The sequence below is a fragment of the Pristiophorus japonicus genome, chromosome 8, assembly GCF_044704955.1.
Source record: "Pristiophorus japonicus isolate sPriJap1 chromosome 8, sPriJap1.hap1, whole genome shotgun sequence".
NCBI classification, from domain to species: Eukaryota; Metazoa; Chordata; class Chondrichthyes; family Pristiophoridae; genus Pristiophorus; species Pristiophorus japonicus.
Genome location: NC_091984.1, coordinates 46,656,115 through 46,669,752, shown reverse-complemented (window position 1 = coordinate 46,669,752; position 13,638 = coordinate 46,656,115). Strand labels below are relative to the sequence as shown.

Here is a 13,638-nt window from a genome sequence, read left to right as displayed (position 1 = left end):
CAGATCCTGACCGAGTCATCCGCTTTTAGGACGGGAACGATGGGGCTCGCCCAGTCGATGAATTCAATGGGCGAGATGGTGCCTTCTCTCAGCAACCGGTCCAACTCGCTCTCAATTTTCTCCCGCATCACATACAGCACAGCTCTGGCTTTGTGGTGCACTGGTCTGGCGTCCGCGGTGATGCGCATTACTACTTTGGTACCTTTGAACGTCCCGACGCCAGATTGAAATAGTGACGCAAATTGCTGTAGGGCCTGTGAGCATGAACTTCGCTCCACAGATGATATGGCGTGCACATCCCCCCATTTCCAGTTCATCTCAGCTAACCAGCTCCTCCCCAACAGTGCGGGACCATTGCCCGGGACAATCCAGAGCGACAGCCGATTCACCGATCCATTGTGTGTGACCGCCAACATTGCACTGCCTAGCACTGGCCTGATTTCTTTGGTGTACATCCGTAATTGTGTCTCGATGCATTCTAGTTTGGGTCTGCTGGCTTTGAGTGGCCATAGCTTTTCGAATTGTTGAACACTCATGAGTGACTGGCTGGCCCCCGTGTCCATGCGTACAGGGATGCCGTTTAATAGGACTTTCATCATCATAGGTGGCGTTTTGGTATATGAGCTGTGAATGTTTGCTACATGAACCCGCTGAACTTCAGCGTCCATTGATTTGCCCCAAGAGTCATCCTGCCTCGCAGACCCCTCATCTGGTTCATCCGCCTCGTATATTAGCCTGGTTACAGGCTTTCTGTACATTCTGGCTAAATGGCCACTGAGGTTACAATTTCTGTAAACCTGCAAGTCCTGGCAGCATGTCTGCCCCCCACACCTCCAGCATGAACTGAGATTCCTATTGTTGTGAAGAAAAGGGCTGTTACAAGACATTCCTCGCTGATTGTCCCTTTGACTGCTCTTGAGCACCCTGTTAGTGGGTGTCAATGGCCCCATCCCGGCCGCATTGTCCACTGGGCGGGCGTAAATATCCGTTCAACCTGCTATTGTCTCTTTTGGAGACTTACTCTTGGGTCTATTGCTGCCTGGGGTGCGCCGAACTGCCCTTCCCTGCCTGCGGGGCTCTGTGTCGCGTTTATGATATTGACTCCCTGATCCATCGCCACGTTGGAGGCAGAATTGCGCGCGTATATTATCTTGGTTTCCTCCTCCCCTGCCATAAAAGTCTGAGCCATCAACACCGCCGCTTCCAAGATAAAGTCCTTGGTCTCAATTAGCTTTCTGAAAATCCCAGCATGACCGATGCCTTCAATAAAGAAATCCCTTAGCATCTCCCTTCTGCAAGCGTCTGTGAACTTACAGAGGCTGGCCAAGCGCTGGGCGTCCGCAACGAAATCTGGTATACTCTGTCTTTGCCGACGTCGGTGGGTATAGAATCTGTGTCGGGCCATGTGTACGCTGCTCGCCGGTTTGAGGTGCTCACCGATTAGTTTGCTGAGCTCTTCAAAGGTTTTGTCCGCCGGCTTCTCGGGTGCTAGCAGGTCTTTTATGAGCGCGTAAGTCTTAGGTCCACAGCTGGTCAGCAGATGAGCCCTTCGCTCGTCGGCCGCTCCGTCTCCCAGCCAGTATTCGTGACAAAACTCTGCTGGAGCCTCTCAATGAAATCGTCCCAGTCCACACCAACACAGTACCGTTCATCTGTGCTGCCGGTGGCCATCTCGTGGGTCATTGATTCCCGTTTCTCGTCGCCAATGTAAAGTCCTTACACAATACCATAAATCCACACGAGGCACATTCTGTGGACAAGGTCACTCCATGACCTGAACCTTTATTCACAGGACCAAGAAGTGATGACCCTGCATGGGATCTCCCTTTATATACCTGGATGACCAGGTGAGGAGTGTCTCCCACAAGTTCACCCCCTGTGGTCAAGGTGCGCATTTCTTACATATATACAGTATTGCAGTGTTGCTACATAAAGATTACATACATGACACTAGTGGGATGCAGCAAGGCAGACCCAGGGCCCCACCGTCCCAGGCTGCGAGTCCCACTGGGATGCAGCGAGCCACACCCAGGGTGAGGAGGGGAAGGAGAGCTCGACCATGCTCTCCTGAGGTGCAGGTTCTAACAGATGTGGTTCACATGATGGCAACGAGTGCAGAGAGCATTGACCTTACGTGATCACTCCTGGATACCATCAGTGGGGTGGGTGATGAGGAATCGGGACTGTCAGGAAAAGTAACAACATTCTCACAAGAAATGGGAATGATGTCTGGGATCATGAGTGAGGGAATATCTCAGTCAGCTGAAAGCATGTCAGTGAATATCAGGGAAGGAATGTCACAGATAGTTCAAACACTCTCAGTGAACATGAGAGAGGGAATGTTGCAGGTAGGTGAGATACCTTTGCACAACATGAGAGAGGGAATGTTGGAGTTCATTGAGACAGTGTCAGGGCGCATGAGGGAGGGCATGTTAGAGTTAGCTGCTGCAATAAGGGAACATGCCCAGACCCCGCACCCATTGACAGAATCAACTGCCACTCCCACTCCAATCCCCAGACCAGCCTCTGAAGAGCCCCAAGCCAGGCCCTCCACATTGCCACCTGCTCCTGCCACCCCTCCACCCCCGCCCCCAACAGGTGCGCATTACCTGAGATGTTAGAAAGAATGCTTAGTACCAACCCCAGGAACACTGCGCCACCACCTGCAGACACGGGTGGTGGAGTCACCAAGACCTAGCGCGGCGGGCGGTCTTAGAATAAGGTGGAGGAGAGATGGCTGCAGCCTTTCTTTGCTGCTGTTGTTGTTATTATTATTGTTGTTACTGTTGTTCTCAAATTAAAAGTTTTTTGTAAGTTATGTAAATTTACAAGTTTAAAGTTAGTAAGTGATCTTAAAGTTTTTAAGTAATCTTAGAGTTTGTAAGTGATCTTAAAGTTCGTAAGTGATCTTAACTGAAAACTTTAAAGTTTGATACAAGAATAGTTTTATTTAAGTACAAATGTTTGTTAAACTTTTGAATAAAATATATTTTAAATTATAACTGAATCATTTACATTATTTGTTCCATTAACACAACACAACATTACGGAGCAGGTCCAAACAGTAAACATGGTCCATGTGGAATAGTTGCCGCTGAGCCTTCAGGCAGCAAAGAGTTCACGGATGAGCTGCTGGTGCAAGGCTCGAGCAATCGTTAAAGGGGTACGATGTCCTGCCCTCCTCTGCCGTCGTGCTCCGGGTTCAGGTAGTTGCATGGTTTCCTCATCCTCGTCCTCCTCCTTGTCATCTGCATCTTCCTCATCATTATCATCAGCCACTCTCACCTCAGATGGGTCTTCTACTACCAGCTGCTGCTGCCTCATGATGACTAAGTTATACAGCATGCAGCACACAACAGTGAACTGACTGACATTCCCAGGGGAGTACAGCAAGTAGCCTCCGGAATGGTCCTAGCATCGGAAACACTGCTTCAAGATGCCAATGGTCTTCTCTATGATGCTGCGCATCACAATGTGCGACATGTTTATTCCCAGTTAGCTTCCGTCCGGGTTACGCGTCGGGGCATCATGAGCCAGCTGGCGAGGCTGTACCTTTGTCTCCCAGTAGCCAGCTCTGTCCTTCTGGCTGCTGCGGAAACATGGCAGATATAAAGCTCTCACATAGGTTGAACGCATCATGGGTGCTCCCAGGGTATCTTGCATGATATGATGCATGTCGTTACACATGAGCTGTACATTAATGAAGCCTTTTCTGTTCTTGTACATCTCGGAATCCTCCAAAGGTGCTCGCAAGGCAATGTGGGTACAATCAATGCAGCCCTGTACCTTTGGGAAGCCAGCAATCCTGGAGAAGCCATCAGCCCTGTCACACATTGCCTTGGTGGTCATGGGGAACTTTATGCAGTCATTTCTCCGGGCATATAGTGCAGCAGTCACTATAGGTTAGCGCCCCAGTCCCACCCTTGAGAGGAAGTGGAGCGCACGACATTGCGCCCCACTGGTGCAGAAAGTCCCGCCTCGCCTCGGTTACGGCCCGGTATTCAATTTTGGCCCCAAAAAATTTGCATTGATCTAGCACCGTTCATGACCACAGCATGCTCCAAATTACTTTACAGGTGATGAAGTACTATTGAAGTGTAGTCATTGTTGTAATGTAGGAAACATAGCAGCCAATATACAGAGTAAGGTCTCACAAACAGCAATAAAATAAACAATTTAATCTGTTTTAGGTCCACAGTTGTTCATTGAATAGTTCCATGGGATCTGTGGCACCACCTGAGAGGGCATACGGGACCTTGGTTTAATGCCTCATCTGAAAGACGGCACCTCCAACTATGCAGCACTCCCTCAGTTCCATACTGAAATGTCAACCTCGATTATGTATTCAAGTCTCTGGAGTGGAATTTAAAGTTTCTCATCTTTGTGTACAAATCCTTCCATGGCCTTGCTCCTCTCTCTCTGTAACATCCTCCATCCATAAAGCCCTCTGAGAACTCTATGTTCCTTCACCTCTGGCTTCAATGCATCCCCTGTAAAAGTCAGATAACCAGTTGGTGAATGATAGAAGACTAGACCCTAGTCTTTAGTTGCTTACAAATCTTTATTCACAGTGACACACGTATTACATCCTGCGAAGTGCCTTGGGACATTTTACTACATTAAAGATGCTATACTAATACAAGTTGTTATTTTATTTTTTTGGTTGTGGGTTGAGTGATGGGTTGAAAATCTGTTGTTTTTATTGGCTGTAAAGGCCTGGTGCATTATGATGTTACTGTTGTTGTATTGGGGAAGCTCTCCACAACACTGAAAATATAAGCAAAACAAACTCTAGATGTTTTAACATTACAATATCCGCTTGTGCAGTGAAAGTATTCCCACTAGAGATCACCAGTAATTTGTACTTCAAGGTACTGAAAAAGCGAGACAAAGCGAAAGACAAATATGACCCACATGGGCTGAAGTGTGTACAGTTTTACAGCCTTTGCGACAAATACTAATTGCATTGCTTGGGAAGGCCGTGCTTTAAATTTCCAAGCAAGGTTATATTTCATAAACTGTTAACACTCGTTAACTTTTTAACCAGGGCCAACTCAGCAGTCTATCATTCAGCCATGTTACACTAAGACAATTGTAGTGCCAGGAACTCTTTGTCATCTTCTGGAGCTGGTTAAGGCTCTCAGACAGATCTGCACTGTTGGGATAAGGAAATAGGCCTAAATTTGGCACACTGCTGCAAGCCAGAAGCCATGATATTTCTTTCATCTTTTAGCCAACTTTAATTTATATTATTTAGCACCAAGCATCTTTGCCAAGATCTTTTTTCAAAATTATGAAACTTTAAAATTATCCCTGTCCAATTCTCATTTAAAAAAAAAATAATCTAATACACTGAATGGAATGTCAATGTGGTTGAATCTTAACTGCTGCCTAGCAAGCCACTCGTTATTAACAAATAGTTTCATAAGGTCCACCACCACCCTCTCGAAGCAATTAAAGATGGGCAATTAATGCCACCCTTGCCAGCAACACCCACATCCTGGGAATGTAAAAAAACCTCAACCTTAGCTTCAAGCTGAGTTGGAATGCAGATTCAGAGCGCCTTCATTAGTGCAATGGAACCCAGTGCAAATATAACTGTATTCAGGCAGAGCAATTTGGCTGAGTACAGGCACACTGCGCGCCCATAAATGCTTAAGAATATGACCTGTTGTTGGATTTTTATACTGGAATATCTTTTTAACTGGTGATGGGGGTGGGGAGGAGGGGGGGGAGGGGGTGGAGGTGGGGCTGGAGTTGTTGTATTTGTCATCCAGGAACGGGTCCAGAATATTTAGGGGGCGAATTGCCCCTTGCCTTAATTGGTGCCTTCCGGGGCCGGGACTTTTATCGCCCGGCCCAGAAGTCCCGCCCCCGATGCAGAATTGGGTCGTGTGCCCCTCAAAGGAAGCGAAGCATTGTCTCCGGCACTCCCGGGGTGGCAGCGCCATGCGGAGTATCCGCGTAGTGCTGACGCGCTACAATGCCCCTTCCCTTCAATTAAAAGAGAGGGCAAAATTGCCATTGCGCCCTGTTAGTGCCCCCTGGAGCCACTAATGAGGCTATAAAAAGGAGCAATTTTGGCCACTTAGTATTTTACCCATTCCAGATGGAAACCATATATCACATCATCAGATTGTCACATGACCCACAGCTGTTTTGTCCATATATTTCTGGTTTCAGCACAGCAAGGGGCTCTATCTTACTGCAAGCAATGAGAGTCGTGGTTGTTTGCAGATCTCAGGCAGTCATTGCGTTCTCAATAGTAGGCCCAGTGGGAAGGAGTGTAGCAGGTTACGCATGCATCCATGTCTGACTACACCCTTGTTCCTTAAGCAGCCATTTCGAGGAGCATGTAACATTACCATACAAACATTTCTTATTATACCATCACTCATAATTACTCAACACAGATGGGGGGCAAAATTGCCCGTGCCCCGTTTGGGGCATACAATTCGAATTAAATGAAAATTTTGTGCCAACGAGATGGGCAGCTACATGTCCCGGAATTGGGGTCTTTGAATCAAAGAAATTAGCGGGGCGTTATCAGGGCGCCAGAGGGCGGAATCGTGGCACGACGCTCAGCGCCGTGCTAACGCATTACAACGTCCCTCACCTTCTTTTAAAGGGGAGGGCCTCTGTGAACTCTGCAGCTGCTTTCCTGGTGCCCACTGGGCCACTGGCAGCCGCCATTGTCAGGCCAACTGTAAAATCGGCCGACAGAAAAAAGATGGGAGCCACGTTGCAAGCCCTCCCCTGTAAGGGCGGCCGGGGCATCCCAGCCACCACAGCTTTCCGGCCTGCAAAGCTGTCAGTGGCATCGCCCCACACCAACCTCGCTCCCGCCGGCCAATTTCCCCCTGTGGGGTTGTAAAGGGGATGGCTCGGGGCGACAAGGGGTCGGCGCGCACGGCAATTACATCATCGCCATGTGCGCCGCCACCCGGGGTGAAAGCTACAGGGCGCGGCGCACACCCGTTTACACCGCTGCCATCCCGGGGGTAGTCCAGGCCGGGTTGCTTCTGCTGCCTGCCTCAGGGCAAAATGTCCTTATCGCCCTGTTAAAATCAAGAAGGCTGCAAACCCTCAGCAGGTCTGGCAGAGAATGGACAAACTGATGTTTGAGATGTACACCCTTCATCAAAACTGGGGGATAGTGTAGCTGAACATGACATTGTTAAATTACAGGAATTATATTAGCATGAGACAACAGGAGGCATGATAAGAAATCTCAAAGAAGCTAAGACACATGAGAAACAGAGGCCGAGACAATGGATAATGATGCGCCCATTTTACAGGTGTAAAACTGGTACAAAAGTGTCTAATATGGTGGGTGGCGTGCGCCGACGGATTCTGATCAGGAAGTGTGTCACCCACCATATTTTAAATATTGTTTTGCAGCTATAATGAAGTGTGATATCGGGAATGTGCTGGAAAGCATTCACTATCTATGGTGTTCACAGTGAGTTGGAGGCTATATTGGTTTATAAAAATTGGTGTTATGGTATGTAGTATTATCAAAGGCATGACTGAATAAATTAAGTGTCATTTTTACTATTGTGTGGATAAAATTCTACAATTCTATCCATTTTTCTGTGAAAATTATAAATCAGTGGCCTTGATATTATTATTGTTGTTGCTTTATCTGTGTACTCTTTTTAATTGCTTCTTTGTGAAGGCAAGAAATAGCAAGATGGTACATTGCAAGTAGGTACCAGTGTGTAGTAGCAGTGAGGAGTGTGTTGAGAGGAGAGGGTTGAGGAAGTTGTGGGTTTGGCAGTTTTGGAGGAAGTCCAGGGCTTAGGTTACTAGGGCTTGGTGCTGACTTTGTCAGATCTAGTTTGGGAATACTGGAGCTTGGCAGTACAGCAGTAAGGGTGCTGAGCTTATGTAGTGCGGGAGTTTCAGAGGATGGGGATGTGGAAATATTAGCCAGGGGGTTAGGTTGCTGAGTTCTGGGAGCACTGTGGGGAGGTATGGGATGAGGATTCTCAGGGCATGGAAGCTTTAGGTGGGATTTCTGGGATAGGGGAGCAATGGGATGGAATTCCTGGGATCTGCAAGAATGGGAAGTCATGTCATAGGGCCTGGCAGTGCGAGGAGTCAGTTCTTGGGAGCAGTGAGAGGGGAATACCAAGATTTGAGACATGGAGAGGTTCCTAGGGTGATGGAGTATTGAGGAAGCAGATATTGTGCCTGGGAGCAATTGGAGAGGAACTTTGGAATAATGGTGAGTAATGGGGACTTTGGGATGGGGAGAGAGGTGATCCTGAGGAGGAATCTGAGGGTCTAGGGGAAAGATCTTTGAGTTGAGGAGAAGTGGAATTCTGAGTAATTGAAGATACAGTTTAGCCATGTTGGTAAAGGAGAGACAAAAAATTGTGTAGAAGGTTAGTAAAAGGATCATCATCATAGGCAGTCCCTCGGAATTGAGGAAGACTTGCTTCCACTCCTGAAGTGAGTTCTTTGGTGGCTGAACAGTCCAATACGAGAGCCACAGACTCTGTCACAGGTGGGACTGATAGTCAATGAGGGAAGGGGTGGGTGGGACTGGTTTGCCACACCCTCTTTCCGCTGTCTGCGCTTGATTTCTGCATGCTCTCGGTGTTGAGACTCAAGGTGCTCAGCACCCTCTCGGATGCACTTCCTTCACTTAAGGCGATCTTGGACCAGGGACCCCCAGGTGTCAGTGGGGATGTTCTACTTTATCAGGGAGGCTTTAAGGGTGTCCTTGTAGCGTTTCTGCTGCCCACCTTTGGCTCGTTTTCCATGAAGGAGCTCCGAGTAGAGCACTTGCTTTGGGAGTCTCATGTCTGGCATGCGGACTATGTGGCCTGCCCAGCGGAGCTGATCAAGTGTGGTCAGTGCTTCAATGCTGGAGATGTTAGCCTGGACGAGGACACTGATGTTGGTGCGCCTGTCCTCCCAGGGGATTGTAGGATCTTGCGGAGACATTGTTGGTGATATTTCTCCAGCAACTTGAGGTGTCTACTGTACATGGTCCATGTATCTGAGCCATACAGGAGAGCAGGTATTACTACAGCCCTGTAGACCATGAGCTTGGTGGCAGTTTTGAGGGCCTGGTCTTCAAACACTCTTTTCCTCAGGCGGCCGAAGGCTGCACTGGCGCACTGGAGATGCTGTTGGATCTCATCGTCGATGCCTGCTCGTGTTGATAGGAGGCCCCCGCGTAAAAGGATAATGAATTGAGGATATAATGAGAAACTTTAATGGCAGGATTGTGAAACAAGCAGCAGCTTAAAGAACATATTGAAACAATTAAAGCTGTTATTGTGAAATGTGCAATGTTTTAATGTTACTATTAAGTTTAAAACCTTATTTTAGACATTAGGGGGCGGAAATTGTCCCTTCCGGTAAGGCCTCTGGCCGCCTGAAAGTGGCGACAACGGGGCTGCACCGAATGGCCGCCGAGTCTCCGTGGGTGGGCCGCCATTTTGGAAATTGACCTTCCTCAGTTTTGGAGCGGTGTCCGGGACCACTCCGCCCATTTTCCTGTGGTGGCATGCACGTGCTGACTGCACACCGACTGGCAGAAACCCCCTCACGAAATTGCCCCTCGAGAAATTAACCTTTTGAAAATTGCCCCGTGGGAGCGGCCCCGCCACAGGTCGGTTCCCCCGACCGCTTTGCTGGCTGAAACCCTCCCTGGTGGCCCAGTATGTGCCACTAAAGTGAAGGGGAGAGACATTGTGACATGCCAGTGCGATGATGTCATCAGCACGGTGCTGATGATTGACAGTCTTGGATACTCCGCCCCGCCCCGCTAGTGACAGCCACTCCACCCCCGCCCCACCGCACCCCCACCCCTATGATGAGGCCCGCTTGAAAAAAATCCCCAAAGTGCTGAATTTTGACAGTTACGCCATCCCATGCATTGGGACGGCCAGAACACATCGAAAATGGTAGGTGTGCCTTGTTTCTGGCAGTGGGCAATTTTGGCCCCCAGAAATGCTGACAAAAGGACTTGGAATTTTTTTGGATTGATTTGCTTGGCTATCCTTTCTAACAAATTCATGAGTGAATGGCAATTCGCTAGGGGAAATTTGCATTGAACTTGAAGAAATTAAGTAGAAGAATTTGAATATCAGCTAATTTGCAGTACAATAATTTGAATGTAAAAAATGTGCATATAAGTATGACACAGTAAATACCATTTTATAATCGACACAGTTGGCAAACAAAATAAAAGCACAATAAAAGCTTCAAACAATTTAAAGCTGCTCTTCGGGTCATGATGACATGGGTTGGGGGGACTGCTTCCTGGGCTCTGGGCAGCAAGGCTCACTTGTATCAACACTCACAATGACCAGAACTAATAGCCCCAAAAAGGACCAGGAAGAGGTTGTCCCGACATAAAAATTAGGAACAGGAGTAGGCCATCTAGCCCGTTGAGCCTGCTCCGCCATTCAACAAGATCATGGCTGATCTGGCCGTGGACTTAGCTCCACTTACCCGCTCGCTCCCCATAACCCTTAATTCCCTTATTGGTTAAAAATCTATCTATCTGTGATTTGAATACATTCAATGAGCTAGCCTCAACTGCTTCCTTGGGCAGAGAATTCCACAGATTCACAACCCTCTGGGAGAAGAAATTCCTTCTCAACTCGGTTTTAAATTGGCTCCCCCGTATTTTGAGGCTGTGCCCCCTAGTTCTAGTCTCCCCTACCAGTGGAAACACCCTCTCTGCCTCTATCTTGTCTATCCCTTTCATTATTTTCAATGTTTCTGTAAGATCACCCCTCATCCTTCTGAATTCCAACGAGTAAAGACCCAGTCTACTCAATCTATCATCATAAGGTAACCCCCTCATCTCCGGAATCAGCCTAGTGAATCGTCTCTGTACCCCCTCCAAAGCTAGTATATCCTTCCTTAAGTAAGGTGACCAAAACTGCATGCAGTACTCCAGGTGCAGACTCACCAATACCCTGTACAGTTGCAACAGGACCTCCCTGCTTTTGTACTCCATCCCTCTCGCAATGAAAACCAACATTCCATTCGCCTTCCTGATTACCTGCTGCACCTGCAAGCTAACTTTTTGGGATTCGTGCACAAGGACCCCCAGGTCCCTCTGCACTGCAGCATGTTGTAATTTCTCCCCATTCAAATAATATTCCCTTTTACTGGTTTTTTTTTCAAGGTGGATGACCTCACATTTTCCAAAATTGTATTCCATCTGCCAAACCTTAGCCCATTCGCTTAACCTATCTAAATTCCTTTGCAGCCTCTCTGTGTCCTCTACACAACCCGCTTTCCCATTAATCTTTGTGTCATCTGCAAAATTTGTTACACTACACTCTGTCCCCTCTTCCAGGTCATCTATGTATATTGTAAACAGTTGTGGTCCCAGCACCGATCCCTGTGGCACACCACTAACCACCGATTTCCAACCCGAAAAGGACCCATTTATCCTGACTCTCTGCTTTCTGTTAGCCAGCCAATTCTCGATCCATGCTAATACATTTCCTCTGACTCCGCGTACCTTTATCTTCTGCAGTAACCTTTTGTGTAGCACCTTAATGAATGCCTTTTGGAAATCTAAATACACCACATCCATCAGTACACCTCTATCCACCATGCTCGTTATATCCTCAAAGAAGTCCAGTAAATTAGTTAAACATGATTTCCCCTTCATGAATCCATGTTGCGTCTGCTTGATTGCACTATTCCTATCTAGATGTCCTGCTATTTCTTCCTCAATGATAGCTTCAAGCATTTTCCCCACTTGAAGCTATCATTAAGGAAGAAATAGCGAGCCACCATCTTTCTCAATGCAATTCATCTCTGTCCCTCTTAGTTCTGTGAGATGTAGAACCTCAGCATCCTACTCCATGATCTGAGGTCATACCTTACAGTTCTCTTAGACCCTTCCTCTTCTAGGTCCTCCACAACCCTGAAAGCTGACCTCTCTCTCCCCAATACTCCCACTGCCCAGCACTGACCTCCCCTACCCTCAACCCAAGAACCTCTTCTCTCACCTGTGACTGTTCCCAATCCAAACATATGCTGGACTATCCTACCTGCGTCCGCTCACCCCATGACCCATACTCCAGTACACCCAGACAGCAAGACTTTCTTCCCCCTGAAGCTCCCAAATGCAGCACCTACCTCTCCGTTCTACCACGCAATAGTATAGAAACATAGAAACATAGAAAATAGGGGCAGGAGTAGGCCATTCGGCCCTTCGAGCCTGCACTGCCATTCAATGAGTTCATGGCTGAACATGAAACTTCAGTACACCATTCCTGCTTTCTCGCCATACCCCTTGATCCCCCTAGTAGTAAGGACTACATCTAACTCCTTCTTGAATGTATTTAGTGAATTGGCCTCAACAACTTTCTGTAGTAGAGAATTCCACAGGTTCACCACTCTCTGGGTGAAGAAGTTTCTCCTCATCTCGGTCCTAAATGGCTTACCCCTTATCCTTAGACTGTGACCCCTGGTTCTGGACTTCCCCAACATTGGGAACATTCTTCCTGCCTCTACCCTGTCTAAACCCGTCAGAATTTTAAACGTTTCTATGAGATCCCCTCTCATTCTTCTGAACTCCAGTGAATACAAGCCCAGTTGATTCAGTCTTTCTTGATATGTCAGTCCCGCCATCCCGGGAATCAGTCTGGTGAACCTTCGCTGCACTCCCTCAATAGCAAGAATGTCCTTCAAGTTAGGAGACGAAAACTGTATACAATACTCCAGGTGTGGCCTCACCAAGTTCCTGTACAACTGTGGTAGCACCTCCATGCCCCTGTACTCAAATTCCCTCGCTATGAAGGCCAACATGCCATTTGCTTTCTTAACCGCCTGCTGCACCTGCATGCCAACCTTCAATGACTGATGTACCATGACACCCAGGTCTCGTTGCACTTCCCCTTTTCCTAATCTGTCACCATTCAGATAATAGTCTGTCTCTCTGTTTTTACCACCAAAGTGGATAACCTCACATTTATCCACATTATACTTCATTTGCCATGCATTTGCCCACTCACCTAACCTATCCAAGTCACTCTGCAGCCTCAGAGCATCCTCCTCGCAGCTCACACTGCCACCCAACTTAGTGTCATCCGCAAATTTGGAGATACTACATTTAATCCCCTCGTCTAAATCATTAATGTACAATGTAAACAGCTGGGGCCCCAGCACAGAACCTTGCGGTACCCCACTAGTCACTGCCTGCCATTCTGAAATGTACCCATTTACTCCTACTCTTTGCTTCCTGTCTGCAAACCAGTTCTCAATCCATGTCAGCACACTACCCCTAATCCCATGTGCTTTAAATTTGCACAATAATCTCTTGTGTGGGACCTTGTCAAAAGCCTTCTGAAAGTCCAAATACACCACATCAACTGGTTCTCCCTTGCCCACTCTACTGGAAACATCCTCAAAAAATTCCAGAAGATTTGTCAAGCATGACTTCCCTTTCACAAATCCATGCTGACTTGGACCTATCATGTTACCTCTTTCCAAATGTGCTGCTATGACATCCTTAATAATTGATTCCATCATTTTACCCACTACCGATGTCAGGCTGACCAGTCTATAATTCCCTGTTTTCTCTCTCCCTCCTTTTTTAAAAGTGGGGTTACATTGGCTACCCTCCACTCCATAGGAACTGATCCAGAG

General features: G+C 47.5%; 1 long non-coding RNA gene across 1 annotated transcript in view; it reads right to left on the bottom strand.

Moving 5' to 3' along the window:
• Window positions 1-3,027: 3,027 nt before the first annotated feature.
• LOC139268501 (uncharacterized) overlaps window positions 3,028-13,638 on the bottom strand; it is a 72,873-nt gene continuing 62,262 nt past the window's right edge. Inside the window, exon 3 of the long non-coding RNA XR_011594039.1 lies at window positions 3,028-4,490. This is a non-coding gene — a long non-coding RNA (uncharacterized lncRNA). The remainder of the gene's footprint in view (window positions 4,491-13,638) is intronic.